The 27,897-nt window shown below is 48.9% G+C and overlaps 1 protein-coding gene and 2 long non-coding RNA genes across 6 annotated transcripts in view; 1 reads left to right on the forward strand and 2 right to left on the reverse strand.

Annotated features, from left to right (window-relative positions):
- The window catches only part of SEMA4D (semaphorin 4D), a 132,286-nt gene that overhangs the window by 19,127 nt on the left and 85,262 nt on the right, over positions 1–27,897 (forward strand). Inside the window, exon 1 of one of the 4 annotated variants that reach the window (XM_043453724.1) lies at positions 24,648–24,874. The exons of the other annotated variants lie outside the window; for them this stretch is intronic. The gene's annotated coding sequence lies outside the window, so the exon portion shown is untranslated. Of the gene's footprint in view, positions 1–24,647; positions 24,875–27,897 lie in introns of those variants that run through there. 4 annotated transcript variants of the gene reach the window in all.
- LOC122432023 lies at positions 15,706–16,278 on the reverse strand. The gene is made up of 2 exons (XR_006266696.1): positions 16,129–16,278; positions 15,706–16,000 (listed from the first exon to the last, which is right to left on the reverse strand). It is a non-coding gene; the product is annotated as an uncharacterized LOC122432023 (long non-coding RNA).
- Positions 16,402–18,712, reverse strand: LOC122432025. The gene is made up of 3 exons (XR_006266697.1): positions 18,511–18,712; positions 17,806–18,143; positions 16,402–16,624 (listed from the first exon to the last, which is right to left on the reverse strand). It is a non-coding gene; the product is annotated as an uncharacterized LOC122432025 (long non-coding RNA).

The following is a 27,897-nucleotide window of genomic DNA, read 5'->3' on the forward strand; positions in this document are numbered from 1 at the left end:
ATCTCTGCTAGTGGGACCTTTCTTTTAAGTAGCTTTTCTACAAAAATACCCGTTGAATCTTTAGTGTGAACAGGAAGTCAGATATGCTGACTAACTTTTCCTTTATTTTAATGGCATTTCTATTGTTTTGAAAATGAAGAAAGAAAAAGAGTATAAGCTTTGACCTCGTGCCCAAGGTATGTCTCCTTCTCTGTGCTGATTGCACACGCACATGTGCATGTGCACACATGTACACATACATAGGACATATATATAGATGGTGGTTTCCTAAGGACGTGTTCACGCCTTAGAAAGTTTTACAACTTGCTTTTTTCACTTAGCACTAGACACGTGTGCTCCACACTGCACTGGACCCTTCATAGGGTGCTGTGTGCTCATGGGGGGGAGGTCTTCTCTCCATTGTAAGGTTCTGCTCCAGAGTGGGGTGGCCCAGGCTGGGTGGTATCTCAGAAGCTGTGTTCCTGATTGTATCAGTCAGGGTTTTCCAGGAAAACAGAACCAGTGGGGGGAGGGGGGGTGGGGGAGGGAGGGGTTATTTTCAAGACTTGGTCACATGACTGGGGAGGCTGGCAGACCTGAAACCTGCAAGGTGAGCTGGAGACTCAAGCTGCCTGGAAGCAGAATTCGTCTTTCTTAGGGGGAGATCAGTATTTTTTCTACCAAGGCCATCAACATATTGGATGAGGCCCACCCACATTATGGAGGGTTATCTGCTTTACTCAGAGCTTCCCTGTGACTCAGACAGTACAGAATCTGCTTGCAATGCAGGAGACCCAGGTTCACTCCCTGGGTCGGGAAGATCCCATGGAGGAGGGAATGGCAGCCCACTCCAGTGTTCTTTCCTGGTGAATTCCATGGACAGAGGAGCCCGGGGGCGGCTGCAGTCTATGGGGTTGCAAAAAATCGGACAGAACTAACACTTTCACTTTCACTTTTCTGCTTTACTCAAACTCTACAAACTTCAATGGTGTTGTTATTCAAAACATTCCTTCACAGAAGCCTCTAGAATAGTTTGATCATTTATCTGGGCACTGTGGCCCAGCCAAGTTGACATGTAAAATTAATCATCCTGATTAACACCACAAGTACCTCAACCCCGTGCTGGGTTAGGTGTGTGAGCTTGTTTAGGATGTATAAGGAGGAGGGGTGACCTGCTCTGCATGCAGGCAGGGCTGTGTCTCATTTCCAGAGGCCATGGGGCCTGGCACCAGTGTGGAGGAAGGTGACATTTCTTGTATTCTGATGGCGTGGGGAGCATGGCTCTGGCCTTGTGTGGGCTGAGCCCCATGCTGGCTAACTTGTGGCCTCGTTGGGATTGCTCCTTCATTCCGGCACCTCTGTCCCCACACTTAGGGCTGAGCGAGCCCCTCAGTGCCTCTGGGGTTGATGCTTGCATCCTCTTTCTATGAAATGCTTCATTTCCTGGCGTGGACACGATGGAAGTATTTATTAGCTGAAAGGCTCGGTGCTCCGCATCCTGATATTTTCTTTTGCTGGCAGAAACCTTTGTTCAGCTCATGGTCTGGCCATCCTGTTCTGCCCTCCATGTCGCTGAAGTTGACCTGTCCGCCTGGCATGCTCTTATCAAGGCTCTTGGGCCGTCCTGTTAATTGGACAATAAATAATCACAGTGAGACAGAAGAAAAGCACAGCGGTGTCCTGGGGCAGGCTTGACCTAGTCCTCAGGTTTACATGGCCTTGGAAGTGACTTGCTTGGTGGGTAAGGGGAGGGAGGCGGGCAGGAGCACTGCAGGGTGCCCTTAATGAAGGAAGGTGGCTCTTTTTAGTTTCCATTCGGTGTGGTGTTTGAGGCTAGTGAATGAATGAATGGGAGAGTGGGTTGGTCCCAGAGGTTGGAAGGGATTAGGGTGGCAGGTGGGTGCCCGAGGGGCACACCTGCCAGGCCTGAGACCCAGGGTCAGGAGGCAGTTGTTCAGTTGCTCACTTGTGTCCAACTCTTTGTGACCCCAAGGACTGCAGCATGCCAGGCTTCCCTGTCCTTCACCATCTCCCAGAGCTTGCTCAGACTCGTGTCCGTTGAGTCATTGATGCTATCCAGCCATCTTGTCCTTTGTCATCCCCTTCTCCTCCTGCCCTCAGTTTTTACCAGCATCAGGGTCTTTTCCGATGAGTCAACTCCTCGCATCAGGTGGCCAAAGTGTTGGAGCTTCAGTTTCAGCATCAGTCCTTCCAGTGAATATTCACGGTTGATTTCCTCTAGGATTGACTAATTGGATCTCCTTGCGGTCCAAGGGACTCTCAAGAGTCTTCTCCAACACCTACACTTCAACAGCATTAATTCTTCGGGGCTCAGCCTTCTTTGTGGTCCAACTCTCACATCTGTGCATGCAGCAGGAGGGAATGTCAGTTCTGAGCCTGGCATTGGCGTGTCTGGAGCCTTCCCAGCCTCTGAGGCTCAGAGAGGGACGTCACTAGGATTTTGGGGACCCGCAGCCTCTCCTTGTTTCTGGATGTGTGGGGCTCAGTGCACCGCCCTTAGACCTCCAAAGCTTCCAAAAAAGCCCTCTGGTCTCGTTATTTCTTAGTAGAGCGTGGTCTGCCTGGCAGCCAGGGGCACGCCTGAGGGTGTGGCTGCTCTGAGTTCAGGGGCCGGCAGGGCCTTTGTGGTGCCTCGAGGCTGACCCTCTCCCATCTGGGAGGTCAGCTGGGGTGCTGGAGAGCTGGCGCTGGAGATGCCCTATGACAAAAGCGAGGGCCAGAGCTGTGCCGCAGTTCCAGCCCCTACCCTGTGCCCACTCCCAGGCTCCAAAGCACCAGCTGCGTGTCTTGAAAGTACCTTCTGGAACTTCCTTGGGTGGCCCAGTGGGGTGTCTGGAGTCTCCACACCTGGGACCCCCGTGGGCTCCCCCAGTGACGGCCCTGAGACCAGATTGCTGTCTTAACACACTTGCAGAAAGGATAGCCAGGAGGAATATGTGTGTGCGTGTGTGTGCGTGCGTGCGTGCGCGCACACATGCTCAGTCCAATCTGACTCTTTGCTACTGCATGACTGTAGCCCACTAGCCCACCAGGCTCCTCTGTCCATGGAATTTTCCAGGCAAGAATACTGGAGTGGGTTGTCATTTCTTCCTCCAGGGGATCTTCCTGACCCAGGGATCGAACCCACATCTCCTGCACTGGCAGGCAGCTTCTTTACCCACTGAGCCATTGGGAAAGCCCATGCCAGGAATAAACATTCTTTTGCCTTTTTTCTCTTCTTTGAGGAAAGCATGTCTGTAGGTAGAGGGTTGGGTAATAGCCATTTGATCATTTTTTAATTTTTCAGCCCTACCCTCAGTCAGGATGTTCTTGGAATCATAAAACGAAAGAGATGATGAAGTGTATGTAGTTTATGATCCACGTGTGCTGAAGGTTGTGTTCTGTGGGGAACTTCAACGGTTAGAGACTTAACCACAGAGAAAGAGAAACTAATTTAAACACAGTTTACAGAGATTATTTACTGGGCTCTTTCATCTGTGTATACAAGGGAATATTGTTCGAAATTAAGAACTTGGAAACATTCAAATTGGTTTTTATTTTATTTGTCCAGCATAATCTTTGTGGTGTTTTTATTTGGATCAAAACGCCAATGATTTCTTGACTTAACCGTCAACATAGAGTTTAAATGGAGGTTAATTACCATTTGAAAGCTTGTGATACATAGAGCTGCGTAAATGAGTCAGATGGTGTTTATTACTGGTGTTTATTGATGCCAGGTGTTTGGAAGCTGCAATTTGCATTTGGACATCAGTGGGGTTCAGCCTGTTGGCAGCCAGTGGAAGTGGCGGAAGGCCTCTACCTAGAAGCTGCAGAGTGGCTGCAACTTTTCTGAAATGGAGTAGCATGGACTGTACAGTACAACTGCCGGGGACCCAGAAACACTGCTGTGGGGCTATAACCCCCTTATCTCTCTGCCTGCTTGATTTCAAAGAGGAGATGAGGAACAAGGTCCAAACTTCTGTCATTGACTAATCAGGCCAGAGTCTCCTAGGCCTCTGTTACATGTTCGTTTATTTAAAGTTCTGATCAGCCCAGGTATGGCTGAACATGCAAAATGCTTCTTCAGCCTGTGGATGTATTTTATCAATTTTCTGGTTGCCTCTTGTGGGAAGCAAAAGCATAATTCTTTGAAAGTCCAAAATATTGGACAGGTTGACTCAGGGTCTCTGTCTGGTCCATGATCACAGTATGAACAGCCCTGTCCCACAGGTGATGGAGCCTGTGTGCATGGTTCATGTAGGGTAAGTCTGGAAGCCGCAAGCCAAACCAAACAGCACTCATCTGCACAGTGATCCGCAGTTAAAACTTCCTGCTTTTAGAACTCTCTTTTATTATTTCCATACAAGTATACCTTTGTAAATCTACTTTTCTGATAAAAGTGTTTTAAAATAAAAGTTACCATTTTAACCATTTTTAAGTGTTCAGTTCAGGCATTAAGTACTTTCGCTCTGTTGTGCAGCCATCACCACCCTCCACACCCAGAACATTTTCATTTTCTGAAACTGAAACTCCCCAATCCCCCTCCCCCAGCAACCACCATTCTACTTCTGTGTCTACTTCTGTCTCTATACTAGGCACCTCAAACAAATGGAATTATATAGAGTATTGCCCCTTTGTATCTGGCTAAGAGCAAAGGTGTTTTTAAAAACATTTGAGTCAAATTAATGTAGTTCTTTTACTCTTTTTCCCTCATATTTTACATTATTTTACAGTGAAAATGATTGTTTTGGTATACAGTTCTGTGAGTTTAAGTGCATGTATAGATTTGTGTAACCACTTCCACAGGATGGAATAATTCCATCCCCCCAAGTTTTTCTCGGTTCAGGCAAACCTCAGAGATTTTGCAAGTTTGGTTCCAGATTATTACGATACAATGAATCTCCCGATAGAGCAAATCACATGAAATTGTTGCTTTTCCAGGGGCATGTAAAATTTATATTTACACTATACTATAGCATATTAAGTGTGAAATCTCACTGTGTCTTAAAAAAACAGTGTATATGTACCTTAATTTATGCATTAAAATTTTATGCATTTAATAATTTATGCATTAAAATGCATTATTTATATCTTTTTTAAAGATTCCATGTATAAGAGATATCATATGATATTTGTCTTTCTCTATCTGACTTAGGTCACTTAGTATGAAAATCTCCAGATCCGTCTGTTGCTGCAGATGGCATTATTTCATTCTTTTTAATTGTTGAATAATATTCCATTGTATATAGGTACCACGTCTTTGGGGCTTCCCTCGTGGGCTCAGATGGTAAAGAATCTGCCTGCAATGCAGGAGACCTGCGTTTGATCCCTAGGTCGGTAAGGTCCCCTGGGAAAGGGAATAGCAACCCACTCCAATATTCTTGCCTGGAGAATTCCAGATGAACGGACAGAGGAGCTTGGCGGGCTCTGTCCATGGGGTTGTAAAGAGTCGAACATGACTGAATGACTAACATAGACACAAGCCACATCTTTATCTTCAGCTGCTGATGGACGTTTAGATTGCTTTCATGTCTTAGCTATTGTAAACAGCAGTGTAATGAACACTGGGGTGCATGTAACCTCTTGAACCATATTATCCTCTGGATATATGCCCAGGAGCGAGATTGTTGGATTATATGGTAACTGTGTTTTCAGTTTCTTAAGGAACCTCCATGCTGTTATCCTTAGTGGCTACACCAATTTGCATTCCCACCGACATTGTACGAGGGTTCCCTTTTCTCCACACTCTCCAGCCTTTATTGTTTGTAGACTTTTTGATGATAGCCTTTCTGACTGGTGTGAAATGATATCTCAATATAGTTTTGATTTGTGTTTTCTCAATAATTAGTATTATTGAATATCTTTTATGTGCCTCTTGACCATCTGTATGTCTTCTTTGTATTGAGAGAAATGTCTGTTTAGGTCTGCCTAACAAATGAACTTATTTACAAAACAGAACAGACTCATTGACTTAGAGAACAAACTTATGGTTCCCAAGGGGGGAAGGGTGGGGTGGATGGGTAGTTAGAGAGTTTGGGATTGACACATATGCACTGCTATATTTAAACTAGATAGCTGACAAGGACCTATTGTATAGCGCAGGGAATTGTGCTCAATACTCTAATAACCTAAATGGGAAAAGAATTTGGAAAAGAATAGATACATGTACACGTATAACTGAATCACTTTGCTATATACCTAAAAAGAACACAACATTGTTAATCAACTATACTCCAATATAAAACAAAAATTAAAAATAAAATAAAAATTTGTTTACAAAGGCAAAGACAGATTGCTGCTTATGAATAATAACCACCATCTGAGCCTTCAGCAAGCTGTAGTGTAACATCAGACATCATTGATCATAGACCACCATAACAAATACAATTAAAATTGGAAAGTTTAAAATATTCTGAGAATTACCAAAATGTAACACCAAGACACAAAGTGAGCAAGTGCTGTTGGAAAAAATTGTGCCAGTAGACTTGCTCGAAGAAGGGTTGCTACAAACCTTCAATTTATAAAAAGCAGTATCTGCCACGGGCAGTAAAATGAGGTATGCCTGTATTACCCTTTATGTTTGCACCCTCTCATCACCTCTGAAAACTGACTTAATCTGTCCTTGTAGTTTACTTGTTTATGAATGTCCTATAAATGGAGCCAGAGAGTAGATAGCCTATTAAGGATGGCTTCTTTCCCAAGGATAACACCTTTGAGGCTCAGTCAAGTTGTTGCATATATCGACATTTGATTTTTTTTCTGGTCACTGAGTAGTATTCTGTTGTACCCTTAAATGGAGCGGCCATAAATATTTGTCTGTCAGCTCTTCTGTGAAGGCATGGTTGCATTTACTTAGGATAAATACTCACGAATGAGATTTTTGGGCCCCTTGGTAAGTGTATGTTTAACTTTATAAAAACCAGCAAAGTATTTTCTGGAGTGTCTGTCTTGCTTTACATTCTCACCAACAACCTGTGAGGGTTCGAGTTGCTCCACATCCTCACTCATACTTGGCTTTGTTAATTGGTTTTTCATTGGAATATTGTTGATAGACAGTGCAGACTCTTTACCAACTGCCGCTACAAGGGAAGCCCAAGTTACAGGTGTACGGTATAGTGATTCCCTGTGTTTAAAGGTTACACTCCATTTATAGTTCTTATAAAATATTGGCTGCGTTCCCCACGTTGTACAGTATGTCCTTGTAGCTTATTTTATACCTGATATAATAAGATATTTATATTATTTTATACCTGATATAATAAGGCACCTCTTAATCCCCTGTGCCTATCTTGCCCCTCCCTACTTCCCTCTCACCATTGGTAACCACTGATTTGTTCTCTGTATCTGTGAGTCTGCTCCTTTTTTGTTATAATCACTAGTTTGTTGTATTTTTAGATTCCATGTATAAGTGATATACAGTATTTGTTTTTCTCTAACTTATTTCACTTGGCATAGTACCCTCCGAGTCTATTTATGTTGCTGCAAATGGCAAAGTTCCATTCTTTTTATGACTAATATTCCATTTTACATACATACATATACATGTATATAAAATGTCGTGTTTATACATTCATTTATTGATGGACACTTAGGTTACTTCTTTACCTTGATAGTTAGAAATAATGTTGCTGTGAATACTGGGGTGCATGCATCTTGTAGAGCTAGTGATTTGAGGTTTTTTGGATATATAACTAAGAGTGAAATTTCTGGGTCATATGGTAATTCTGCTTTTGTTTTTTGAAAAGCCTCCATACTGTTTTCCACAGTGGCTGCACTATTTCTTTTAACCATTCTAATTTGCATACTGTGTGTCTCCTTGTGATTTTAGTTTGCATTTCCTAGTGACTGATGGCATTTAATACTTTCTCATGAACTTATTTGCAATCCCTGTATCTAGTTTGGTGAAGTATCTTGTATTTTATTGGGTTGATTTTTTTTTCTTCCTATTGAATTTTGGGAATTTTTCCTGAACATAAGTTCTTTGTCATAGTTGGGGTTTTCAAACATTTTCTTCCAGTCTACTACTTGTCGTTCAGTTCTTGCAATAAGATTTTCACAGAAGGCAACATTTTAATAGTGATGAAGTTCGACTTACCAATTTACCATCATTCATAGGGAGTACATGGAAAGATGATTCATTTTCTGTTACTGATCTTGTATCCTGTGATTTTGCTAAACTGTCTTGTTAATCTCGAGAGCTTTTTTGTTGTTGCTGTAGGTTCTTTGGAATTTTCAACAGAGGCAATCATGCTGTGAAAAGCCCATTTTATTTCTTCCCTGCTAATCTGTATACCTTTTATATCTTTGTCTCATCTCATCACTAGCCAGGGCTCCCGTACAGTGATGAATAGAGGCGGTGTCAGCAGATGTCTGCCTTGTCCCTGTCATTTGGGGAAAGCGTTCAGCCTTCCACCACTGAGTATCATGTTAGCTATAGGTTTCTTCATAGATATTCGTTAGTAGACTGTCGGGGTTCCCTTCTATTGCTAGTTAGCTGAGAGTTATCATGATTGGATGCTGAGTATTTTCAAAATACTTTTTGGCCATAAATTGTTAGGCTTTTGTGTTTTTTCTTCTGTAGATGGTTAATATGGTAGATTACACTGATTGATTTTACACACTGACCCAGCCTTGCATTCTGGGATGAACTCCATTTGGTTGTGGTATAACATTTTATATATTGGTTTGGCCAAAAAGTCTGTTTGGGTTTTTCTGGAAGGTGTTACAGAAAAACCTGAAAAGACTTTTTGACCAATCCAGTATATCGGTGGATTCAATTTGCTGATATTTTGTTGAGGATTTTTGCATCTGTGTTCACAAGGGATATTGGTCTGCAGTCTTCTTTGGCTGTTTTTGCGTGGTTTTGTTATCGGGGTAATGCTAGCCTCATTTAAGTTGGGAAACGGTTTTTCCTCCTCTGTGTTTTGGAAGAGCTTATGTAGAATAGTGGAGAAGGAAATGGCAACCCACTCCGGCATTCTTGCCTGGAGAATTCCATGGACAGAGGAGCCTGGTGGGCGCCAGTCTGTGAGGTCACAAAGAGTCGGCGGACATGACTGAGCAATTATCATTATGTAGAATTGCTGTTATTTCTTCATTCATTGGTAGAATTTGCTGATAAAATCATCTGGACCTGGAGATAGCTGTTTCAAAAGGATTTTTAACTATGAATTTTATTTTTAAAGTGTTGTTCAGTTTGTTTATTTCATCACGGTACATTGTGACAGTTTGTGGTGATTGAGAGATTGGATCATTCCCTCTATGTTGTTGACTTTTCTTATAAGCATAGTTGTTCATGGTGTTCCTTGTTATCCATTACTGTCTATGGGTCTGCAGCGATCACACCCCTCTGTCCTGGTTCTGGTACTTGAGGAATGTATTAGACCCAGTGTCTGAAATGCAGCCTTTGTTTGGAGTGGGGCCAGCATCCTAGCTGAAGGCACTGCCCCATCTCCCTGACTGGATTCTGGGGGTACCCATGGTATCCAGAGGGAGTAGCAAATGAGGTTTGTTCAGAGGAACACTAAAGCTTTGAAGCCTCTGGGTCAGCATTTGGTGCCCAGGGGTAGGAAGTTAATACACAGCATCCCAGTGACCTGCATGTCTTCATGTGTTTCCAGAAGCATCAGTTTGCTGCCAGGGAGCAGTTTCAGATGGTGGGGCAGGAGATGGGTGGTAGGAATCTCCCTAAAGCGTGGAAGAGATTCCCCTCTTGTTCATAGTATTTAAGGGGACAGTTCCAAGTGGTGTGTCTGTAGTACTAATTTATGTTTTGTCTATTGCTAATCAAGGCCACAAATTGGATTATCTTGAAAACCGTGGTAAATTAAGGCTAGTGGAGTGGTATGTTTTAGTCAGAGGTTTAAACGGAGATTGGTTGTTGTTTATTTGTCGAGGATGCAAGATAGTTGATAGCACATCCTTCTGTATGAGGCTTAATCTTCCTTTGTCACGAATCCTAAAGTACAAAATGATGAAGGCTCTGGGGTTTGTGCTGCTGTAAAAAATAACGCAGACTGGGGTGGTTTCTAAGCAGCTGGTGTTTATTTCTCATAATTCTGAATGCTAGACATTTGAGATCAGGGTGCCGAAACAGTAGGTCGGGTTGTTGTTCAGTTGCTAAGTTGTGTCCGACTTTCGTGACCCTGTGGACTGGGAACCTACCAGGCTCCTCTGTCCATGGGATTCTCCAGGCAAGAATTCTGGAGAGGGTAGCCATTTCCTTTTCCAGGGGATCTTCCCGACCCAGGAATCGAACCCAGGTCTCCTGCATTGCTGGCAGATTCTTTACCAACTGAGCTACAAGGGAAGCCCAGGAAGTATAGAGGGGAGGGGAATTAAAGTCAGCCCCTCCTCCGAGGGAGTTGGGGTGTACATTCCTTTTAGCCCCCACAGCCCTAGGCTCATCTGTATCTGAATTGTAGGGACCACATGCTGGCGTGGTGTCTTCCGTGAGGTTCCCGAGACCGTCTAGTTCTGAGGTTTCAGAAGATGGGCAGCCAGGCTGTGAGGGTGTGAAAGTGAGCGCTGTCCCAGGACTGAGTTCCCGATGTCCTGTTCTCGTCTGCGCGTGGCTGCCAGGACAGAGGTGGGCGCGGGTGGGGTATGGCGGGGAAGGCGTGCCCACTTCTTTTCATAGACAGCCTTCAGCTTTGACAGCTGAGAGGGGGCACCCCTGTTAATTCTTCACTGTGGTGGTTAGCTCTGGAGATTAGTCATTCCGTTCCTTTCCAGTTGTTTGCTGACATTTTAGTTTCTGTTCTGATTGCTCCTAAAAGAATAACAAACCCCTCTCTTTGGGTCATGTCTTCTGGAGCTTGTGGCTTAGAACATAACAGTTACACAGTAATGAGAGGGCAGGGGAAGAGGAGCAGCATCCTTGCAGAAGGTTCCAGTAACGGAGGTCGTATTCATATGTGAATTCATCGTCATGTGAACCCAGCAAGAAGTCCTTGCGTCCTGGCAGTTACCTCCCTTGCTGTCAGTGAGAACTCACCTGAAAACATCCACCTTCAGGACCGCAGACCTGTGTCCTGTCCGGGGACTGGATACGGGGGTGTTGATTAATGAGCAAGAATCACAGTGAGAATAGTATAGTTTGGCTGTCGTTGAGGAGTTCGTGTGTGTGTGTGACCTGCTTGGGCCTTGAGACAGAAACATGTACGGTCTCGACAAGACACTGTGTTCTATACAGGAGGAATCTCAGAGTCCCTGGGTGGCCAGTGACCTCTGAGGAATGGGCTGCTTGATATCTGCATCTCTGAACAGGGGTGTGCAGGCTGGAAGGGGTGTTCGGGTTGGGCATACCTGGGGTCAACACAGGTGTCTTCCTAGAGCAGTGATTCTTTTCAAAGAAGGAAAGGGCCCAAGACAGCCCCCTCTCTCTGACCATATAGGTTCTTAGGGATGTTTGAGAAACCGTGGCAAGAATTCTTATTTGGCAGGGGAAAAAAAGGGCATTTCTGAAAGTGAATTGACATCCCTGTTCCTTATTTTCAAGACTGTGTGAGCACAGATCTACGTGGTCACTGTGTATTTTCACTTGCATAAGGGGGACTTGTCTTACCATTCATCCTTTTTCTGTGTGGGCTCCATTGGTTCATGCCCCAGGCAGCTGCAGTTCCTTCATGGGAACGTCCCACCGCCTGGGAGGCAGCGCTGCTGGGACACTGGCAGGCTTCTCCCCGGACAGCGGTGCTTTACTTGACATCATGGGCAAGCCTCCTCCTCACTCCCAGCCCCCCAGATCTTCTCCCCATCACCCACTCCCCTCTAGAAATGCAGGAGTCCTTCTTGGCGCAACTGCACCCTTCATTTCTGTCTATCCTGTTGCCTGGCCCTGAGCCCCCTTCCCTCCTGAATCTCACAGTTCCCCTCTCCCTTCTGTTGTCTTTAGACTTTGGAATGAGCAGCCTTTGGATGGCACGTTGGAACCTGTGGGAGTTGTCTGTCTTGATACAGCTCTGCAAGTTGTACAGAGTTGATGGCCATGCAAACTGTCCTCGCCTGGAGACAGGCGAATGGGTTCTGTCTAGTGGCGGGGCAGTTATCTTCCTCGCGTGGAAGAATCCAGTTTTGTGCCCATTGGAAGCTCATTTCAATTTCCTTTTTTTATATTTATGTAAATGTATGTGTTTGTTTATTGAGCATAACATAATCTCAGCCACATTACAGTGAACAGCTCGGTGGCATTTAGGTCATTCACAGTGTGTGTAACCACCACCTGTGTCACAGTTCTAAGAACTTTTGGTCACCCCAATAAGAAACCCTGTACCACCCCCATTCCTCCTCCCTCAGCCTACCCCATATAATTTGAGGTTCTCTGAGCGGCCAGCCCTTCTCACTGGGTGGTGCTGACTTCCAGCGGCTTCTGGCACCTCCTGTCTGTCCTCTGTGGGACGCAATGGGCTGGGGTTTTTTTTTTTTTAGAGTGAGAATTTGGTCATGGAGGGTAAGTGAACACATGTGGACTTTCCTGGTCTTGTCTGGGGCTCTTGGATGATATTTTGAAAAGAATTCGTCTTTCTGGGCTGGCATTCTGGGCCCTGCCAGGTCAATCAGCATGTACTGATTAATTATCACAAGTCCAGTGCTGTGTTGAGCAAGCCAGATGTTTTTAGCTGTGGAGAGGGCATAGTGCCAAGAACAAAAATGCAGTGAATAAAGAAATAAATCCCATACTTTTGGAGCCACAGCCTTGTGTGATAGTCGTCAGCATCAGCTGAGCAGAGAGCAGGACTCTCACCCCATGAGCACTCTGGGCCCCGTGGTAATGGCCAGGAGTTGGCCCAGCCTGCCCCCAGGAGCTGAGGACGCCCTGGCACCCCGTGTTCCTGGCAGACCTAAAGCACACCCTCCGAGTGTGAAGACTGAACTCATAACTGGCCCGAGTCTTGGTCACTTTTCCTTGTCGGGCCCTCACTGCGGTGAAACCTCGGGTTGGAGCCTGGCCTTCCATGACCATGGCTTTTCCTGGTCCCTCAGCCATGTGGGAGGGGCCTGTCCCTGCTGTCCAAAGCCAACCGCAGTAAGCAGGTAGTTGTGACCTTGAGCAGAAAGGGGAAGGTCAAGACTTGATTGTGGGAAGCCCCGGAGTAGTCCTGTTGAACAAAGACAAACTCCTGTCCTTAGAGGGGGCTGGATTGTTAGACTCAAGACGGCTGGTGTGAGCTCAAGATTTCCAACTCAGGGCAGGCTGTTGGTGCTTTTGTAAATGGCCAAGGATGGCTCTCCACTGAAGTTATTGTTGGCTTGTTTTGTTGTTGTTGTTGTTTTTTTTTTGTGCTCATCTTTTCCATATTTTAATCTCATAATCAAAAGCATCCAATTGTATGATTTTGAGATCAAAGAGATGTATAACCTATATCGTTGACTTGTTTGTAAGTGATAGGCATTTGTTGTTTTCTGTTGACTGATACTTTGGGGCATTTTCACTCCTTCAGATTTAAGGCATTGCATCACTGTACCAAAAAATTCTGTTTTGTAAAGAAAACACAGCTCTCATATTACATGAGTTATCCCAGGGCAACAACATCTCCGTGTCCGGTCAGATGGCTGTTTGTTGCCACTCACACCAGTGTTGTCACCAGAGGAAAGCATGGGGTCTCCCCTTCCCTTGGAGTCCCCACTTCTCTGCATCAACCAAGTTATGAGTTTTCTATCATAAAAGAAAAAAAAAAAAAAACGCATGGCTAATGATGTTTCTGTGAGGAATTATGGCTCCGTATCCATGTTTAGGAGGGAAGTTAGTGGGATGTCCCGACATCTGCGTTCGTGAGAAATCAAGCTTCCAGAGTTTGCAGCACAGCGGTGGGGAGCCGTTTCTAAGCACTTCCCTCTGGCTCCGCAGAGACCATCCCTGCCCTGGTGGAGCGTGTGTGTGATGTCAGCACCGAGCTCTGCAGTTTGGAGCTCAGCAAAGCTTGAGAGCTTCCCTTCCTAAAACCCAAACCTAGTTTAATCAGCTGCTGGGAAATATGTCAGCACTGAGCTCTGCAGTCTGGGTCTCAGCAAAGCCCGAGAGCTTCCCTTCCTAAAACCCAAACCTAGTTTAATCAGCTGCTAGGAAAAGCAGTTTGCCAAAACGCATCCTCCCCTTCTGTTAGATCTGATTCATTATTTCATTTGTTACTGAAGAAACACACGCAGATCCCAGGAACTTCTCCGTGGTTTGTACACCGCGGTTTTCTATCCATATGCTGCTCTCTGGGGTGGGAACAAAACTCAGATGGATGCAACTTTCAGAAGTTTATTTTGACGGCTTTTCTCATGTGTTGACATGCCTCAGGTAGGGCAGTGGGTGTCCCCGTTGCCTCCTGGGTTGGCTGAGAAGGTGTGACTCGAAACCACAGCAGTCCAGAAAGACCATACCCACACTTTGGTGCCAGCCTGGTCCTTTAGATGCTCATTTAATCCTGTCTTTGGGGATGTTTTCTGTTTTTATTGCTATCAAGAGGCTACTGGATGAGAACTTCTGTGTGTGAATACAAGATGAGAACATTGTTACCTGTAGCTAGCATTGATTTGGAAGGTTCCGGATGTTGCTTCTAGAAAAGACTTCCTGTTGACCGTGGGAAGGGGCCCACACCTCCTCACCACCTCTGAACCTTATCTTTTTTTTTTTCTTTGTTACTTCTGTAGGGGGAGAATGGCATCTTGTGTTAATCTGTATTTTTCTGATCAGCAGCGAGATGAACATTTCCTTTCACACATTTGGTAGCAGCATATTTAGAAAGAATGGTGGTGATGGTTTAGTCACCAAGTGGTGTCCGACTCTTGTGACCCCATGGACTGTAGCCTGCCAGGCTTCTCTGTCCGTGGGATTCTCCAGGAAAGAATACTGAATGGGTTGCCATTCCTCAGGGCATCTTCTTGACCCAGGAATTGAACCCAGGTCTCCTGCATTGCAGGCAGATTCTTTGCTGACTGAAAGAGAATCTCGCGTGTTCAGTCGATCAGTGAAGGTTCCCCAATGAGCCCCACCCGCTACCCCTTCACCCCCTGCTGGGAGAATGAGAGTAAAGCATTTGTTGGTGGTGGAAGTGTTCCCCACCCAGAACTTCTCTACCTGCAGGGGTGTGGGGAGCAGGGGGCCTGGATTCACTGTGTGTTATGCTTTGGATGGCCCCGTGGAGACCTGCACACCTCCTGGAGGGCTATCAGCTTAAGCAAAGGGTTCCGTGTGCTGTGGTTGTTTTTTGTCTGTTTGTTAACATTTTATTCATGTGTTTGTCTGTGCCTGGTCTAAGTTGCAGCACGCAGGATATTTAGCTGCAGCACGTGAATTCTTAGTTGTGGCATGTGGGATCTAGTTCCCTGAGCAGGGATCGAACCTGGGCGCCCTGCATTGGGAGCACAGTCTTAGCCACTGGATCACCAGGGAAGTTCCCTGTGTGCTGTGTGTGATGTTTCCAAGGAAGCACAGAGTTTCCGTAGTGAACGGGACACTGGACATGCGTGAGTGGTCTGATTTTCCTTGATGTCGCTTCCCCCTGTTTCTCTTGCTCGCCAGCCCCCAGAAGCATCTGTGGCTTAAGGTCTCAGACACGCTTCTGAGCGGGTTCTCGAACCAGTCCCTGTTTGTACTTTGAGCCGGAACTAGTGAGACCTTAGGGAACCCTGAGAGTCTTCAGGAAGGTGGAAATCAGAGGTCTCACCTGTCTGTCAGATCCATGTGTTTTTGGGCTTCAGGTCATTTGTAATCAGTGGTCGAATGTAAATCAAAGCCAGGCTTAGTAAGAGTCTTTATTTGAAAGGATTATTGTGGGGGAGCCAGGGAGGTAGAGAGATGTGTGGAGACAGATGTTGCCGTGGAGAGTTGTGTGACCATGGCAGGCACATCAGGGATCAGGCACTCTGGGTTTTTCCTTTGTAGGGAGGTATTAGACAGTCTGTAAGACCCAGGTGTGGGGCAGTGGGATGAAGAGTGAGGGGTGGTAGATTGGAGGATGTGTCCCCCAAGGCTGGCCTGTTCTCAGCGGGGCTGTCTGAGGACTCAGCCTGGCTGTGGGTCCAGGGAGGCCTGGGGGAAGAAGAGAAGCTGAAGCAGAGTCGGGTGACAAGTGTTTCGTTCCAGTTGATCTGTGGGGATGACCATTCAGCCCATCCTGGACGAGGCCCAGAATGGAATTGGGGGTGCCTGTGTCTCACCTGGTCTCAGGTGAACGTGGCTTCCATCTTGTCTGAGTCCTGTGTGGTGAGCCCTTCTTGCATCACAGAGGGACGGGACTGTCTACCTGCCGATCGCAGGGCCACGTGCAATCAAGTCTGCCAGGCGGAGCTCTGCAGGGCATGGTCTGTGGTGGTTGCGGGTGGTGGCTGCTTGGATTCCGTGCTGCAACCACCCGGGCCCTGAAACCTCAGCCTGCCCCGCTCAGGCCTTTCCCGCGAGGACCTGCTTCCAGGGGAGGCAAATCTGAACTGGGCTGTGATGGACTGGTAGGGCCTGCCACACACAGGAGTGGCTCTGGGGACAGAGGGCCAGGTGAGGGGGCACTGACCGTCTGCAGTGTTGGGTCCGCCAGCTGCATCGTCGGGCTTGGTCAGCGGGGTTGAGGTTGTGGAAGGAAGGCGCGCCTGCAAAGGGCCTCCTCAGCATCTCACTCCTCCTCAGCTCTGACTGGGAGACAGTTAAAGTAGGCCCACCCTGTTTTAAATGTTATTAAAATGAAAGTGTTAGTCACCGAGTCATGTCCAGCTCTTTGCAACCCCATGGACTGTACCCCACCAGTCTCCTCTGTCCATGGGATTCTCCAGGCAAGAATACTGGAGTGCCATTTCCTTCTCCACGGGATCTTTCCAACCCAGGGATCGAACCTAGGTCTCCTGCACTGAAGCAGATTCTTTTACCATCTGAGCCACCAGGGAAGCCGTAATGTGAAGCTGTAGTCTCCAGACAAGAATACTGGAGTGGGTAGCCTATTCCTTTCTTCACTCTCACAAATTCCAGAACTGTTTTGGTTTCTTCCTTTCTTTTTTCTCATTTTGACTCTCCCCCTCTTCCTCCCCTCTTTTCTTTTTTTCTGATTTTGGTTTTTACATACACGTGTGCTTAGTCACTCAGTTGTATCGACTCTTTGCAACCTCATGGACTGTAGTCTTCCAGGCTCCTCTGTCCATGGGGATTCTCCAGGCAAGAACACTGGAGTGGGTTGCCATGCCCTCTTCTAGGGGTTCTTCCCAGCCCAGGGATCGAACCCAGGTCTCCTGCATTGCAGACTGATTCTTTATGTCTAAGCCATGAGGGAATCCCAAGAATACTGAAGTGGGTAGCCTATCCCTCCTCCAGGGGATCTTCCCAGCCCAGGAATTGAACCAAGGTCTCCTGCATTGCAGGCAGATTCTTTACCAGCTGAGCTACCAGGGAAACCCTTGTACATCCATAACTCATTTTAAAACTTCAGTTCAGTTCAGCTCAGTTACTCAGTCGTGTCCAACTCTTTGTGACTCCATGGACTGCAGCACACCAGGCTTCCCTGCTGATTTAAACATTGTTAAGCCATGTTTAACATTAAACATTAAACAATTTGAACATTGTTAAATTCTTTTTTAAAAACGAAAATGTAAACACTGTTGACATACTGACCTTGAACTCACCCACAGTTTCTTACTATACGATTCTCCATCAGGGACCCATTTGGAAGCTTTGTTAATTCTACTTTGTTAGCACTCACACCATTGCTGGCAAGGCCTGACCTGCCCCCACTCCTTTTGTAGCTCCAGGAGCTCATGCTAAGTGCTCAGGAGGCCAAAGGGAGTGTCATGGATGGAATCAGGGTACAGGTGACACTCTTTGCTCATGCAGATACTGACCTTACCTGGTCTTACCTGGCCAGGTGAGCTATGCCCCATGACTGAGCCATGGGGGCCTGTTGAGTGTCCATGGCATTTCGTCTGTGTGTAGGATTGGCGGGTAAGGGGTTCCGGCTCACGGTTTGCCTGCTAATGCGTCCCCTTTTCTCTGTCTCAGACTCTGCCATCCCAGTGGGTAGGAAGAAGCCGCATCCCAGTTGCTGATATGTTTGATAATGCCGATCATCAGATAAGGGACGAAATCTGCCTACAGAGTGCGGTTCTTTTTAGAGGTGGCTCCTGAGCAGGTCTGGTCGTAGGTGTTTCTCCTGTCAGTGAGCAGCTTTGTCTGTTTGTTACATTTCTGGCCCCAGCTGGTGATGGGAAGGCAGAGGAGGAAAGCTGGTGTCAGAAGGCTCAGGTGACTCTGCTGGAGGGCTCACAGTCTGCGTGGGGGCTGCGGCAGCAGACACCAAGGCAGGAGGAGGGCTGCTGTGGGGGCTGGCCCAGGAGTGGGGTGTGTGTGGTCAGCGCCAGCTTCCCTGGGCAGGAGGGGAAGGGCCGGGGCTACAGAGTGGAGTCCCTGCCCAGCCTTGGCACCAGTGCCAGCTCTGAGCCCCCTCACTTCCCATCCATCGTTGTCTTTGATGCTGCTCTCCTGAGGGGAGGTGGGCAGCGTCTTAGGACCTCCAGTCTCACACCCTGACAGTCATACCTAAACTGGATTTGAACCTTTGGTACCTGCCATGGCCCTGGAGGGCCGTCTTCAGCTCAGGGTCCACCTTGGGGCTCCATCTGGAGCTTTCATCGCGTTTACTTGCTCTGAATGAGCCGGGAGAGAAGAGAGCTTCTGAGGGAGCCTTTCCGTTTGTTTGGGCTGGGAGCCAGCAGCCCAAGAATAAGCTTCCAGAGAGCTCACTTTGTGAGCTGGCAGCTCTGGACATGGCCGTGGAGGAGGGTGGTGGAAATGTCGGGTGCCCGCCCCGTCAGTCCCGCCCCGAGCTGGGGAGGTAGCGGGTAGGCCACGGCCACTTCAGACCCGCAGACATCTGTGCGTGTCCCGGAGAGAGAGCTGGAATAAAAGTCTGTCCAGACGTGCTTGCGTCAGACGGAGTTTCCAGGAGTAACTTTTATTTGCAGTGTGTACACAGGACATTTAAATACCGCGTCGTCTCCAGGTACCCGTCCTGCTGGCGGAATTGTTCTCTGAGGGAGACGTCAGGGTTTGGTGCCCAGGCTGGCTCCTGGCCCAGCCCTGCCTCCCCGACTCTGGGAACTGCCCCACCCCCATGTTAGGAATCTTCCCCTGGCTTTACCTTTCACATTATAAACAGATGGTTTACAAAAGGTAATTGAAAGGGAAAAGCTTAGGAAGATTAAAAAGTATTCTAGAACCTGTGTTGAAGAGAAGAAAACAACTCATTTCCGGGATCAGCTTTGCTGCTTTGAAGTGGTTCAGATAGAAATTGGCGGGGTGGGCATGGTCTCTTGTTTGCAGATGGGGCAGGTATGTCCTTCTGTTGCTGTTGCGGGTCCGTCTGTCTCTATGAGTCTTGGGGATGTGCTTGAACCAAGGGCAGCCTCTGCGAGGAGCTGACCGCTGAGATTGTGTGTTCTCCCACGAGATTGGGCACCAGGTGATCTAGCTTCAAGGTCCACACTGGGGTGCCCACCTTGGGCACATCACCTGCCTGGGGCTTCCCCGGAGCATGGAACAGGAGGGACATGAGGGAGTCTGCAGCCTCCCAGGATCGGGTTCATGTGGATGTCTGACTGGGGGTACAGTTTTATGTCTCACCTGTGGTTTTTTTTTTTTCTTAGACTCAAACTCCTAAAGCCTTCCTGCTTCTAGTGAGAACTCGGGTAAAGGAAGTGAATTATTCTGACTGTTTTGGTTTTGGTGATGCCTGCTTAACAACCACACAGTCTTACTCTTACCAAGCATGCCCTGTGAGTGCTGCCTGGGTACCAGGGTGGCCCTCAGAGGCAGGGGGCTCCACAGGCGTGAGATAGGCCACCTGTCCGTAAGAGGTGTGCTTTTATTTTCACCACGTGGCATTCAGTGTCTTGCAGAGCTGAGAGTGGCATGACTGTAGATGTAATTGTTGTTCGGTTGCTTAGTCGTGTCTGACTCTCTGTGACCACATGGACTGCAGCACACCAGGCCTTCCTGTCCCTCACCATCTCCCAAAGTTTGCCCAAGTTCACGTCCATTGCATCAATGATGCCATCCAGCCATCTCATCTTCTGACTCCCTCTTCTCCTGCTCTCAATCTTTCCCAGCATCAGGGTCTTTTCCATTGAGTCAGCTGTTAACATCTGATGACCAAAATACTGGAGTTTCAGCTCCAGCATCAGTTCTTCCAGTGAGTATTGAGGTTTGATTTCCCTTAAGATTGACTGGTTTGATCTCCTTGTTGTTCAAGGGACTCTCAAGAGTCTTCTCCAGCACCACAGTTCAAAGGCATCAATTCTCTGTCACTCTAACTTCTTTATGGTCCAACGCTCATATCCGTATGTGACCGCTGGGAAGACCAGATGTAATCAAGTGACACTGGAATGGGAGTTAGTTACTCCTGTGTGTGTGTCAGAAGGCCTGGGAGGGCACTCTTGGCCACCGGCTGAGGTCCTGTAAGGCTGTTACCTGGACAAGCTCCCAGGACCACCTCCCAAGGGTGTACAGAGTCCTGGGGTGCTGTTGTAACCAAAAATGAGTGGTCTGAGCTTTTAGACCTGAGGGACTTGTTAATGTAAAAAGTATACATGACTCACTTCATTCTAATGCTGATCTGTGTACGATGTTAGCTCAGTTGTGTCCTTTAAGGCTTACAGTATAGATTATATTGCAGGAGCAACAGGTCACCCACACAGAGGCATGCACAGAGTGGTGTGTGTCCAAAAGCTGTTGTAATATGATGGGGGAGCCTGAGCACCACCCAGCTCAGGGGCACCCCCGTCAGTCTCTAGTGAGAGACAGCCTGCAAGGCACTGGTGCCCCTCTGTCCTGCTGAGGACGGGGCTCCGAAGAGCCAGGACTAGGGTAGACAGAGGGCTGTGTCCAGGACCTCCCTCCATGGCCGTCACCCAACTCTGATCTTGCTGGGTCCCTTTATAGTGAGTGGAAGCTTCTACACCTGCAGCCACACCTGGACCCGCACTGTCCAGCACTGTGGCCAACACCACTCAGGGCGAGGAGCACTCCACGTGTGGCCGGTCAGAGCCGGGCGGTGTGGTGCCTGGGGAGGCCCTAGACTCAGAAGCGACAGGAAGATGTTCTGTCCATGACTCTATTAGTTATGTGTTGGAGGGATTGGCTGTGTATTGGGCTCAGTCAAGTGTATTGTTAACACAAACTTCACCTGTTTGGTTTTGTTCTCAGTGTGACTGGTAGGCACACATGTGATCTGAGATCACACATGTGGCTCACGTGTGTGACCTGCCTGGTATTTCTTTGGGAGGCACAAGTCTAGACTGTGCCCTCTGCATTTGAATTTCTCCTTCGGTCAAGGCTGGGCCCACAGGCTGGGAGGCACAGACTAGGGGGCTCAAAGAATGAGGAAGTGTCAGGCTTTGAGAATACTGCTCAGCCAGCTCTGAGTGCAGTTGTGTTTGCCTTTCTGCAGACAGGGACTGTGCAGGGCCTTCAGGCTGCACATGGCCTTCCAGGCCTCAGCCAAGAAATGGGTTTTGTGCTCAGATGGCGTTTCTCTTACACACGGAACCGAGCGGTCGGCTTTGGTGAGCATGCTGCTCCCCGGAAGGGTGGTCCCGGCTCCCTGTTGATCAGGCTGCCCTTTATCCGGGCTCCCTGTTATCCAGGGTCGCCATTGCCTGGGCTTCGGTTTCCCTGTTTTTCGTGGATAAAGAAACGTGCAGTGCGTCCGGCTTGGTCTGCCAGGTACAGTTGTGGTCTGTGCACGCTGTTTGGCGTGCTGAGCCTGTGAGTTAGCAATGGCCTTGGTGAATCCGTGCCACTGATCTGATGGGGGGCAGGGACCACCGTTTAACCCTCTCCTGCCCCCAGAAGCCCCGCCGATGATCTGCTGAATGGGGGCTGCCATTTGAGCAGCTGCGGGGCACGTGGCCCGAGTGCTGGGAGAGCCCCGCAGGCCTTCTCACATCTGGCTGGGCTATTTATATCCCACAAAGGCCTGTTTTTCTCTGAAAAGAGGGGGCCTGTGGCGATGCTGTCAAGTGCAAGGGCCAGTGAAGTGAGCCTTTCAGTAAATGACTTTCTGGTGTGTCTGGCACGTTTTCGTGGCACGCACAGGCCTCAGGGTTCCACATCTGCCCTGTGCTGTGGTGCATGTGCACACACAGAGCTTGGGTGGAGCTGCAGCCCCGTTCTGGTGTTGGGGCGCATGGCTGGCCCCGGGGCGTGGAGCCCCGTCAGCCTCCAGGCCCCATGACTCTGACAGTGCCCTGAGCTCCTGAGCTGTGCTCCACACACTCTAGGCACTGGAGAAGCTTTCTACTGTTGGGGAGGATGGATCACAAAGGGGATCAGTAAGTCAGATGTGGGGGTGAAGAGGTGCTGGGTGCAAAGAAGAGAAAGGAAGCAGAGAAAGGGTCCTGGGAGGGCCTTGTGGAGAAAGGGCAGTTGGTTGAGAAAAGATGAGATCTGGACCTGGATTTCGGGAATAGTGTTCCAGGCAGAGGGGACAGCAGGTGCAAAGGCCCTGAGGCAGGAGTGTGTTCAGGTGTCGAGGAGGGGCAGGTGAGAGAAGACACGTGTGGATGGTGAGCTTGTGGTGCTCAGAGATGCTCAGATGGGCGCCCTGGGAGCCAAGCGTTTGGACAGGACTGCTGGCATCTAGGAAGAATGGACCCTGGAAGGCAGGATGGGGCACCCTGTTAGGAGGCTGTGAGGTGATCAGGGGGAGAGGTGGTGGCTTGGGCCAGAGTGCAGCAGTAGGGGTGGGAGGATGGCCCGATCGGGCATTTATTTGGAGGTGAAGCTGAGGGGACTTGCCTCAAGGTTGGATCTGGGGTGGGGTGGGGGGCTGAGGATGCACTGAGATTTTGGCTGAGCAGCTGAAAGGATAGAGGGCCCACTTACAGGCCAGCTCCACGCAGGCTGTCTAGGAGGCATCCCAGGAGTATGGTTTGGGGCACGTGAAGTGTGGAGGGGAGGAGGTCCTGGGAGCTTCCACCTGGAGTCAGGGAGACGTCCAAGGCGTGGCCCTGAGGGGTGGGTCCCTCAACTCCCAGAGGGCAGGCTGTGTGGCCTGGGGACGTCCCTCCACCCTGTGTTCATCAGGTGAGGCTGGCCTGTGCGGGACACAAGGATGGGCCCATGGGGTGAGATCGGACTCGCTGCAAGACTCGGACAGCTGGCTGGATGGGAAAGGAGAGTATGTGGGTGGCGTGTGGGAATGCAAGTCCTGCTCAGTTGAGCCCCTCGGCATGAGTGGTGGGGTCCTAATGTGTCTAGAGGTGGGGAGGGAGAGTGGCAGGGGTGGGGTGAGGCAGAACCCCCCATCCCTGGCTGGGCCGGGCTGGCAGACTCTGCACAGCATGGTTTGGAGAGCAGGAGGCGAGTTTAGAAAGGAAGTGCCTCCATCTTTCTGTGTAAGCCTTTATGGATATTCTTCATGGCTTCGCTGGTTGTTTTGCTGCCTCGTTGGAAACACACGGCTCTCCAGGGGCTCGGATAGCCTATGCCTTTGAGTCAAAGGGGCACTCATGTTTTTCAGGGAAATGCCTTGGGAAGCAAAGGGTCCTCACTAGAATCTGACAGAGGCCCAGCTGTGTTCATTATCGTAACGGGGTCCTTGTCTTTGTCTTCTCGGCCATGTTGAGGGAAGATGTTGCTTAATTACTGACTGATCAGTGGTCATTAAGAACTTGGATCAGGTGCTACTCGAAGCTACTCACTCAGGCTCCAGATTGAGTTTTTGGTCCTTTGTAGCAGGCTGAAGGATGGCCTCCAAAGAAGTCAGATTCTAATTCCTGGAACCTCTGAGTGGTACCTTTTCTAGAGATAGAATCTTTGCAGATGTGATTCAATTAAGAATCTTGCACGCAGAGGTGGTCCTGGGCTATATCTGATAGGCCCTAAATGCCATCACAAGTGTCCTTACAAGAGGGAGGCAGCAGAGATGTGAAAGATAAGGGGAGAAAGGTGATGTGAAGATGAAACAGATTAGAGTGATGTGGGTGTGGTGGCTAATTCTATGTGTCAGCTTGACTGTGCCAGACACTTGGTCAAACCTGATTCTGGGTGTGTCCAGGCAAGATTAGCTTTTGAATATGTAGGCAGACTGAGGCAGATTGCCCTCCTCCACGTGGGTGGGCCTCATCCAATCAGTTGAGAGCCTGGCTGGAGCAGAAAGGTGGAGTGAGAATTCCCTCTCTCTGCCAGGCTGTCTTTGAGCTGGGACACTGGTTTTCTCCTGCCTTCAGATTAGGACTAGAGATGGAACTTGCATTGTCAGCTCCCCTGGGTCCAGCGTGCTGACTGCCGATCTCAGGGCCCGTCAACCTCCATGGTCACGTGATGGGATTCATTAGAATAAATCCCTTTCTCTGTGTATACACATCCTATCGATTCTGTTTCTCTGGGGGTGCTGACTAATACAGTGGCCACAAACCAAGGAGTGCCAGAAGCCACTGAAAGCTGGAAGAGGCCAGGAAGGACTCTCCCGCAAAGCCTCTGGAGGGAGCGCAAGCCTGCTGACACCGTGATTTCAGCCCAGAGAAACTGATTGCAGACTCCTGGCCTCCAGAACTCTGAGAGAATAGGTTTCTGTTGTTCTAAGCCACCCGGTTTAGAGTCATTTGTTAGAGCTGCCACAGGAAAAGAACACGGCCAGTGTAAACAGTGCTCCCGTAAATACCCAAGCCACACGCACGAGCTGTTATTCAGGCATGGATTTCAGGGAGTGGCACCACTGGGCCAGGGTGTGTGTCTCTTTGTTTTATAGACCGTGCCAGGTCGCCTTCTGAAAAGATCTAGCAGTCCATCTCTTTCCTGCATGGATGGGTGTGTACCCTAATCCTACAGGTTCTCTCAGTGGTGGGCATGAGCGGTCTTTCTGACTCTGTCGGTCTGAGAAGTCCAGAGTGGCAGCTTTGTTGCTTGACGTGTGTCTCCTTGAATCTGGTGAGTTTACGATCTTTGCTCAAAGGTCCCTCCATCTGTGAATTGCCCATCTGGGTTCTTTGCCTGTGTTTTTCTTAGGGTGTTTCTCCCTCCCGTATCCTTTTGTTGTTGTTGTTTAGTCGCTGAGTTGTGTCCGACTCTTTGTGACTCCATGGACTGTAGCCCACCAGGCTCCTCTGTCCATGGAATCCTCCATGCAAGAACACTGGAGTGGGTTGCCATTTCCTTCTCCAGAGCATCTTCTCAACCCAGGGATCGAATCTGTGTCTCCTTCATTGGCAGGCAGATTCTTTACCATTGAACCACCAGAGAAATCTTATTGTGGGGGCTTTTCATTCGTTATAGGAATGGATGGTTTTCTGTCTTGAAAACAAACAGTTCTGTTGTTTGCTAATTACTTTTACTTAGGTGTCATTTGCCATCAAGATTAAATCATTATATGGTCAAATGTGTCTCGTTTCTTTTATGACTTCTAAGTATTAATAACTGTATTTGTTAGAAAGATTCCATGGGCTCTCTATTGACTTCTTGGTAGGTGTTTTATTGTTTTGTGTATAAATTCTGCTCTTGAGCCTGTCTAAAACTGCTTTTGCATAATAGGGAGTAAGATGCTTGAGGGAGGGGAGTGTAATTTTATTTCCCTCCAGTGTACCAGCACTAAAGAATTATTCAGTGATCAGCCCTTTGACCAATGAATTGAACTTCAGCTCTGTAGTATATTATGGTCTCATGTAAACTGGTTCCCTTAAGGGATTCTCCAATCCATCCCACTGGCCTGTTAGTCTTCCACGTGCCAACTTTACATTGGCAGCAGCTGTATGTATGGTGTGTTTTGAGAGGAACCCCCTTTGCTGAACTCTATGTGTGTGATGAGATGTTACAGGACTGTTCTTATAATGCACTCATGACTGCGTATCCACGTTAACGTGTATCATGGCTGCTGGGAAGAGGAAGATGTGGGTGGACGCACGATGTTTGTGCTGCCAGGGACAGGGGGCAGGGAGGTATGGTGAAGGTTGGAGAGGAGGCCAGGTGAAAAAGGACACAAAGACCTTTGCATTGAGTAAAATTACCCCTCTGCATAGGCAGAATTTTTCAAGATAATTGAACAAGTGAAACAGCAGTATTCAAGGAATAAGGCTGACTGACTCATTGGAAAAGACCCTGATGCTGGGAAACATTGAAGGCAAGAGGAGAAGGGGACGACAGAGGATGAGATGGTTGGATGGCATCACCGACTCAATGGACATGACTTTGAGCAAACTCAGGGAGTTGGTGATGGACAGGGAGGCCTGGCGTGCTGCAGTCCATGGGCTCACAAAGAGTTGGACACGACTGAGTGACTGAACTGAACTGAGCTGAAGGAATAAGGCACTAAAAGAGAACAAGTTTATCATGGAAAGATAACATAACGGTGCTGGCTCCACCGTCGTGTTGGGGACTTGCAGCAGCCTAGGTGTTCTCTGGGTATGGGTGCTCTTACTCTGCATGTGGTGGGGCATGTGTGTACTTAGCGGGGTGCACGTGCCCTTGGCATGTATGAATGCTGCCGTTCCCAGGTACCCTGTGTCCAAGAGCTGCCCTCAGGAGCTCACATCTGGGCACCGACTAGGGCCTTATGGGCTGCCGTGCCGTCTCCACAGGGTCCTTTGTGTACCCCAGATGCCCTCTGTGTCCCCCAAACGCCCTCTGTGCCCAAGCTCCCACAGTGCTGCTCAAGCTGGACTGGCTCCAGCCACACTGGGAACCTGCTGAGGTCAGGGCAGTGCTTATCCTCTTGGGGCCCTCGCCCCACCCACAATGCAGGTGGAGGGGTGCCTGGAGCTGCGTGCCCCTGAGCCCACACAGGACAACAGCTATCTCACCTAAGGAAGCTGGGTGCGGCAGAAGAGGGCGTGGGGTGGGATGGGTGTAGGCGCCGCAGGCTCAGGGCTGTCCTGTCGCTCTGCCCTGCAAAGGTCCTCCTTTGGCAGCTGCTGGTGGCCCGGCCTGCTTCTCGGGTGGGGGTGGTCTGTGGTCCAGGATGCACTTGCAAGCTGGCTCATTTGTCCCCCGGACACCTGGGTGACTGGAGGCTCTTTGCTTTGCTGACAGTGGAAGGCGAACCGGGAGCCTCCCTGTGCATGGGGGAAGGAGGAGGAGGTGGCGCTGCTTCAGGGGTGACGTCTGCCCACTGGTAGATGTGGACCACTCAGGTCCTCTAGACGTGGGGCTGGCCCCTGTGATGGGGATTGCAGGCGGGCCTGGCGCACCACGGGCCTTTCCTGATCGCTCGGTTAGTAAAGAATCCACCTGCAATGCTGGAGACCCCGGTTGGATTCCTGAGTTGGGAAGATCCTCTGGAGAAGGGATAGGCTACCCATGCCAGTATTGTTGGGCTTCCCTGGTGGCTCAGCTGGTAAAGAATTGGCCTGCAATAAGGGAGACCTGGGTTCGATTCCTGGGTTGGGAAGATCCCCTGGAGAAGGGAAAGGCTACCCACTCCAGGATTCTGGCCTGGAGAATTCCGTGGACTGTATAGTCCATGGGGTCACAAAGAGTCGGGCACGATTGAGTGACTTCCACTTTCACTGCGCACTGTGGGGTGGGTGTTGGCTGGGCGCACTTGGCGCCAGGTCCCAGCGCTGGCCCAGGGTCTGTGCCTGGTGGTCTGTCTGCTTCCTTCCTGGGAAGGGGTAAGCAGGATGGGCCGAGGACCCCGGTTGTGCAAAGCGGTGTCTAGCACTGATCCCCTCCAGGCCTGCATGGATCATCAATCCCCACAAGTGGGTTTTGACACAAGAGCTGGAGGGGCATGGCTTTGTGGTGCTGGTCCTTTGCCAGCGGTTCCTTTGCCAGTGAAAATCATCTGTCTTTCCAAATTTCACCTGGACTCTGTACTTCCAGCCAGTGCAGGAGGTGGCCCTGGCCGGGCAGTTTCTTCTGATGTGTCCGATCCTGCCAGCGCCTGCCTTTCCTTGCAGCTTGCGCCCTGCTTCTCTGAAATTCCGCAGGCACTTGGCTTCCTTATAACTTCGTGTGCT

Source organism: Cervus canadensis, chromosome 30 (assembly GCF_019320065.1).
Source record: "Cervus canadensis isolate Bull #8, Minnesota chromosome 30, ASM1932006v1, whole genome shotgun sequence".
NCBI classification, from domain to species: Eukaryota; Metazoa; Chordata; class Mammalia; order Artiodactyla; family Cervidae; genus Cervus; species Cervus canadensis.